Here is a 7,500-nt window from a genome sequence, read left to right as displayed (position 1 = left end):
ACGCGATCGCGTTGCTCACTGTACGGCGTCCGATACCGAGCCATCAGCATGTCGGTCCCCATGCGCGTTGCACTCGCACTCGCAGTCGCAAAAACGTGGGGCAAATATATTACGCGGAAGAGTTATAACAGACCGAGCCCCACTGCATGGGGGGAGTCTTTGTCACTAATGTACACAGATGGAACATTTTGAGAGTTATAACAGACCGAGCCCCACTGCATGGGGGGAGTCTTTGTCACTAATGTACACAGATGGAACATTTTGGACTGGAACCAGATTACCCGTACACACGGCGCTGATTAGTAATCAATGCAGAGCCATCAAACTACAGCAAATATACACAACTGTCCGTATACATGCTGAAAGAGTCTGCCAAAATGGGAACCACACGTCAGCAGACACTCTGATCACGCACCACTCTCTGCTTCTAACAGGCGCACATACAATATGTAAGGCACCAGCATGGAACAACATCCAGTGCATCTTCTCCGCCACATTACACAATCCACACTATCACAACCAGACCAGGAGGTCCGTGCGGAAAATACAATATCCCAGCCTTTCGACATCCACCATTGCGCAGACCAGGCACCAACACCCACACATGTCCTATACAACGGTGCACCCAACATCACAATAGTACCTCCTGTCACAGCGCACAAACAATGACATGAGTCAAAGACACAGGTCTCACACAAGCATAGAATTGGAGCGCCGCCTCTAATAAGCCAAAGGTGCATCCTGACGTGACAAATCTGGATCATGTCACAAGCATTCACTTACTATAATCACTATCAACGAACCTGCCGCCCCCCGCCCCCCCCCCCCCCCTACACCTTTCCGTACAACAACGTGTAACCTAACCTACCTAAACCTAACCTATGTTGTACCTTAACCTAACCTATGTTGTACCTTAACCTAACCTATGTTGTACCTTAACCTAACCTATGTTGTACCTTACCTAACCTATGTTGTACCTTAACCTAACCTATGTTGTACCTTAACCTAACCTATGTTGTACCTTAACCTAACCCATGTTGTACCTTAACCTAACCCATGTTGTACCTTAACCTTAACCCATGTTGTACCTTAACCTAACCCATGTTGTACCTTAACCTAACCCATGTTGTACCTTAACCTAACCCCATGTTGTACCTTAACCTAACCCTGTTGTGCCTCAACCTAACCCATGTTGTGCCTCAACCTAACCCATGTTGTGCCTCAACCTAACCCATGTTGTGCCTCAACCTAACCCATGTTGTGCCTCAACCTAACCCATGTTGTGCCTTAACCTAACCCATGTTGTGCCTTAACCTAACCCATGTTGTGCCTTAACCTAACCCATGTTGTGCCTCTAACCTAACCCATGTTGTGCCTTAACCTAACCCATGTTGTGCCTTAACCTAACCCATGTTGTGCCTTAACCTAACCCATGTTGTGCCTTAACCTAACCCATGTTGTCGCCTTAACGTAACCCACGTTGTCGCCTAAACCTGCTCTGTAATTGTTATTACGATCTCGTTCAATTACTGTAGTGTTGCCACCCGCAACCTCGCCAATATAGTTCGCTACTCGCACTGCCCGCACCCCTGTGTATCGCTTCATGTTAAACACCTTGCAAGTCTTGCTCACTTCCACATGCTCCTGCTGTACACTGTAATGTGGATGGCAGCAGGACGTACATGCCGCCCCTCCCCACGTCCCCACCTTGCCCCCTGCCTTCGCAAGCTGGTTGGTTGAGAAGTTTGCATGTTCAATGCCCTTCGCATGCGACGTACTCAGGCTACGTTGTGGTGCGGCCTGTGTCAACTGTCCGCTGATGTCGTACGCGTGAACCACAATCTGTACTGCACATTCGTCCTTATGTACTGAATGATACATCGTGGCACATGTGTGACCGCACAACGACTGCGCCCAAAAACGGCGGACCATACAGTGCAATATTGTGCACGCAGCTACGTGTCGTCTCCCTATGAGAGCTGGATTGCAGTGTGGTACGCCATAGAGACGTGTGGGAGGAACGGACGCCGTGGATGGCGATCAGCATGAGCTGTCTGTTGATGTATTCGGGACCTAGTCGTCTCTCCTCACACACCGTGATGGCATGGTGCACCGCGTTCCATATCTGCGACATGCTACAGAGGCCGGTTGACAGTCGTTCGAGCAATGGACATCGCATACGTACGGGGGCCACCTTCCACGTATTGTCTAGGCGTGCACATTTTGTTGCGTGTATGTGGGCAGACGTAGTGTGGCGTGACACCTGACACAGGCATGCAATAATCGTTGAAGTTGCAAATGGCGATGGACGCCTGCGTTTTCTGGTGAAGTTACGCAAATGAACCAAATGGTAACCTGTTGTGGTGCGGTTGTTCTCGCTAGGGGTGAATCGGTGATGGCGACGATAGGTTGAGGTACTAACCGGTTGTTCCAGCGATACCCACCATGCCGACGAAACTGAACGGCATCTGGGTGTGAAGCGATACGCGGCGGTGGCTGGGTGGGACCGTCCCCGGCCGGTGAGGGGGCGCCTCCCGGCGTGCTGGCCGCGCGGTGCGTGGGCGCACGCGCTACAGCCGGCTGGTGGGGCGCCGGCCAGTGGCAGGCGCGCCGGCCGACGGACGCGGCAGGCGTCGCAGCTGCGCGCCGGCGCACCCTGCGCGCGGCGCCGTGCGGCCAAAGTAGGTCCTCGCGGGCCCGGTGCGAAGCGCGGTGGACATCTTCAGTGTGCTGGTCCGATTGAGGACTGTGTGCGTTGAGGATGCGCCGCCGCCCGGCGCTCGGCGCCCGCGACGCCGTCTGCTGCTCGGTCGCCCCAGCGGTTCTCGCTGGTGGTTTGTATCGCAGCTGTGCGGATGTGTTGGCGCGTGCGCTGTGCTGGGAGAGTTCGCTTCGGCAGTGGGGCTTTTGTCCTTCTGTGGCGCTGGCGTTGGAGCTGCCGGTCACCGTAGGTGGCGCGTGTTGTCTCCCGCCGGCAATGCCACGACAGCACGCTCCCGGGCCTCTGTCGGCAGCGGCAAGCTCAGTTGGGAGCACGGGTGGTCGCACCGAAAGCGTCTACTCGCCTAACTCCGGGCGATTGCGCCTCTCTCGAACCCGACCAAGTACTTGGACGGCGCTGCGCGCCGCCGGGACCTGAGAGGGTTTCGAGGTGTATTGTGCAGGGGAGCTCAGCCTCCTCCTGTTTGCAGAATGATTGAGCGGACGCTTGCGTGTTCGCGCGGGCCCCCGGGACACACTCCCGGGCGGCCGGCTGCTCAGCTCTAGTTGACGCAGCTCCCTGTTGATCCTGCCAGTAGTCATATGCTTGTCTCAAAGATTAAGCCATGCATGTCTCAGTACAAGCCGCATTAAGGTGAAACCGCGAATGGCTCATTAAATCAGTTATGGTTCCTTAGATCGTACCCACGTTACTTGGATAACTGTGGTAATTCTAGAGCTAATACATGCAAACAGAGTCCCGACCAGAGATGGAAGGGACGCTTTTATTAGATCAAAACCAATCGGTCGGCTCGTCCGGTCCGTTTGCCTTGGTGACTCTGAATAACTTTGGGCTGATCGCACGGTCCTCGTACCGGCGACGCATCTTTCAAATGTCTGCCTTATCAACTGTCGATGGTAGGTTCTGCGCCTACCATGGTTGTAACGGGTAACGGGGAATCAGGGTTCGATTCCGGAGAGGGAGCCTGAGAAACGGCTACCACATCCAAGGAAGGCAGCAGGCGCGCAAATTACCCACTCCCGGCACGGGGAGGTAGTGACGAAAAATAACGATACGGGACTCATCCGAGGCCCCGTAATCGGAATGAGTACACTTTAAATCCTTTAACGAGTATCTATTGGAGGGCAAGTCTGGTGCCAGCAGCCGCGGTAATTCCAGCTCCAATAGCGTATATTAAAGTTGTTGCGGTTAAAAAGCTCGTAGTTGGATTTGTGTCCCACGCTGTTGGTTCACCGCCCGTCGGTGTTTAACTGGCATGTATCGTGGGACGTCCTGCCGGTGGGGCGAGCTGAAGGCGTGCGACCGCCTCGTGCGTGCTCGGCTTGCGTCCCGAGGCGGACCCCGTTGAAATCCTACCAGGGTGCTCTTTATTGAGTGTCTCGGTGGGCCGGCACGTTTACTTTGAACAAATTAGAGTGCTTAAAGCAGGCAAGCCCGCCTGAATACTGTGTGCATGGAATAATGGAATAGGACCTCGGTTCTATTTTGTTGGTTTTCGGAACCCGAGGTAATGATTAATAGGGACAGGCGGGGGCATTCGTATTGCGACGTTAGAGGTGAAATTCTTGGATCGTCGCAAGACGAACAGAAGCGAAAGCATTTGCCAAGTATGTTTTCATTAATCAAGAACGAAAGTTAGAGGTTCGAAGGCGATCAGATACCGCCCTAGTTCTAACCATAAACGATGCCAGCCAGCGATCCGCCGCAGTTCCTCGATGACTCGGCGGGCAGCCTCCGGAAACCAAAGCTTTTGGGTTCCGGGGAAGTATGGTTGCAAAGCTGAAACTTAAAGGAATTGACGGAAGGGCACCACCAGGAGTGGAGCCTGCGGCTTAATTTGACTCAACACGGGAAACCTCACCAGGCCCGGACACCGGAAGGATTGACAGATTGATAGCTCTTTCTTGATTCGGTGGGTGGTGGTGCATGGCCGTTCTTAGTTGGTGGAGCGATTTGTCTGGTTAATTCCGATAACGAACGAGACTCTAGCCTGCTAACTAGTCGCGTGACATCCTTCGTGCTGTCAGCGATTACTTTTCTTCTTAGAGGGACAGGCGGCTTCTAGCCGCACGAGATTGAGCAATAACAGGTCTGTGATGCCCTTAGATGTTCTGGGGCCGCACGCGCGCTACACTGAAGGAATCAGCGTGTCTTCCTAGGCCGAAAGGTCGGGGTAACCCGCTGAACCTCCTTCGTGCTAGGGATTGGGGCTTGCAATTGTTCCCCATGAACGAGGAATTCCCAGTAAGCGCGAGTCATAAGCTCGCGTTGATTACGTCCCTGCCCTTTGTACACACCGCCCGTCGCTACTACCGATTGAATGATTTAGTGAGGTCTTCGACTGGTACGCGGCATTGACTCTGTCGTTGCCGATGCTACCGGAAAGATGACCAAACTTGATCATTTAGAGGAAGTAAAAGTCGTAACAAGGTTTCCGTAGGTGAACCTGCGGAAGGATCATTACCGACTAGACTGCATGTCTTTCGATGTGCGTGTCGTGTCGCGCAACACGCTACCTGTACGGCTCGCCGTAGCCGTGCGCCGCGTGCGGAACCACGCGTGCCTCTCAAAACTAGCGCAATGTTGTGTGGTACGAGCGCTGAAGCGCTGGAGCGGCTGGCCTGCGGCACCTGGCGCCTGGCGCCGGTTTGAATGACTTTCGCCCGAGTGCCTGTCCCGCTCCGGTGTGGAGCCGTACGACGCCCGTCGGCCGTGAGGCCGTTGGACACAGAACGCTGGAACAGGGGCCGCCACACGCCTCACTCCCGCCTATGCGACCGTCTCGAAAGAGACGGCGGAAACTGAGAAAAGATCACCCAGGACGGTGGATCACTCGGCTCGTGGGCTCGATGAAGAACGCAGCAAATTGCGCGTCGACATGTGAACTGCAGGACACATGAACATCGACGTTTCGAACGCACATTGCGGGTCCATGGATTCCGTTCCCGGGCCACGTCTGGCTGAGGGTCGGCTACGTATACTGAAGCGCGCGGCGTTTGCCCGCTTCGCAGACCTGGGAGTGTCGCGGCCGCCTGTGGGGCCGGCCGCGTCTCCTCAAACGTGCGATGCGCGCCCGTCGCCTGGCGGTTCGCATACCGGTACTTTCTCGGTAGCGTGCACAGCCGGCTGCGGTGTGGCGTGCGACACCTCGTACAACGACCTCAGAGCAGCGAGACTACCCGCTGAATTTAAGCATATTACTAAGCGGAGGAAAAGAAACTAACAAGGATTCCCCCAGTAGCGGCGAGCGAACAGGGAAGAGTCCAGCACCGAACCCCGCAGGCTGCCGCCTGTCGTGGCATGTGGTGTTTGGGAGGGTCCACTACCCCGACGCCTCGCGCCGAGCCAAGTCCAACTTGAATGAGGCCACGGCCCGTAGAGGGTGCCAGGCCCGTAGCGGCCGGTGCGAGCGTCGGCGGGACCTCTCCTTCGAGTCGGGTTGCTTGAGAGTGCAGCTCCAAGTGGGTGGTAAACTCCATCTGAGACTAAATATGACCACGAGACCGATAGCGAACAAGTACCGTGAGGGAAAGTTGAAAAGAACTTTGAAGAGAGAGTTCAAAAGTACGTGAAACCGTTCTGGGGTAAACGTGAGAAGTCCGAAAGGTCGAACGGGTGAGATTCACCGCCCATCCGGCCACTGGCCTCCCGCCCTCGGCAGATGGGGCCGGCCGCCCGCGCGGAGCAATCCGCGGCGGGGTCGTGTCCGGTTGCCTTTCCACTCGCCGCGGGGTGGGGCCGTTCCGGTGTGCGGTGGGCCGCACTTCTCCCCTAGTAGGACGTCGCGACCCGCTGGGTGCCGGCCTACGGGCCCGGGTGCGCAGCCTGTCCTTCCGCGGGCCTCGGTTCGCGTCTGTTGGGCAGAGCCCGGTGTCCTGGCTGGCTGCCCGGCGGTATATCTGGAGGAGTCGATTCGCCCCTTTGGGCGCTCGGGCTCCCGGCAAGCGCGCGCGGTTCTTCCCGGATGACGGACCTACCTGGCCCGGCCCCGGACCCCGCGCCGCTGTTGGCTCGGGATGCTCTCGGGCGGAATAATCGCTCCCGTCAGCGGCGCTTCAGCTTTGGACAATTTCACGACCCGTCTTGAAACACGGACCAAGGAGTCTAACATGTGCGCGAGTCCATTGGGCTGTACGAAACCTAAAGGCGTAATGAAAGTGAAGGTCTCGCCTTGCGCGGGCCGAGGGAGGATGGGGCTTCCCCGCCCTTCACGGGGCGGCGGCCCTCCGCACTCCCGGGGCGTCTCGTCCTCATTGCGAGGTGAGGCGCACCTAGAGCGTACACGTTGGGACCCGAAAGATGGTGAACTATGCCTGGCCAGGACGAAGTCAGGGGAAACCCTGATGGAGGTCCGTAGCGATTCTGACGTGCAAATCGATCGTCGGAGCTGGGTATAGGGGCGAAAGACTAATCGAACCATCTAGTAGCTGGTTCCCTCCGAAGTTTCCCTCAGGATAGCTGGTGCTCGTACGAGTCTCATCCGGTATAAGCGAATGATTAGAGGCCTTGGGGCCGAAACGACCTCAACCTATTCTCAAACTTTAAATGGGTGAGATCTCCGGCTTGCTTGATATGCTGAAGCCGCGAGCAAACGACTCGGATCGGAGTGCCAAGTGGGCCACTTTTGGTAAGCAGAACTGCGCTGTGGGATGAACCAAACGCCGAGTTAAGGCGCCCGAATCGACGCTCATGGGAAACCATGAAAGGCGTTGGTTGCTTAAGACAGCAGGACGGTGGCCATGGAAGTCGGAATCCGCTAAGGAGTGTGTAACAACTCA

The 7,500-nt window shown here is 56.0% G+C and overlaps 1 non-coding gene and 2 pseudogenes across 1 annotated transcript; all 3 read left to right on the top strand.

Annotated features, from left to right (window-relative positions):
• Nucleotides 1-3,277: 3,277 nt before the first annotated feature.
• LOC124743766 lies at nucleotides 3,278-5,185 on the top strand. Its single transcript, XR_007010546.1, has one exon. It is a non-coding gene; the product is annotated as a small subunit ribosomal RNA (ribosomal RNA).
• Nucleotides 5,186-5,535: 350 nt separating this feature from the next.
• Nucleotides 5,536-5,692, top strand: LOC124743755 (annotated as a pseudogene).
• Nucleotides 5,693-5,878: 186 nt separating this feature from the next.
• Nucleotides 5,879-7,500, top strand: part of LOC124743777 — a 4,230-nt pseudogene continuing 2,608 nt past the window's right edge.

The sequence above is a fragment of the Schistocerca piceifrons genome, unplaced genomic scaffold (genome assembly GCF_021461385.2).
Source record: "Schistocerca piceifrons isolate TAMUIC-IGC-003096 unplaced genomic scaffold, iqSchPice1.1 HiC_scaffold_262, whole genome shotgun sequence".
Classification (NCBI taxonomy): domain Eukaryota; kingdom Metazoa; phylum Arthropoda; class Insecta; order Orthoptera; family Acrididae; genus Schistocerca; species Schistocerca piceifrons.
This window is presented reverse-complemented; position numbering and strand designations above follow the sequence as displayed.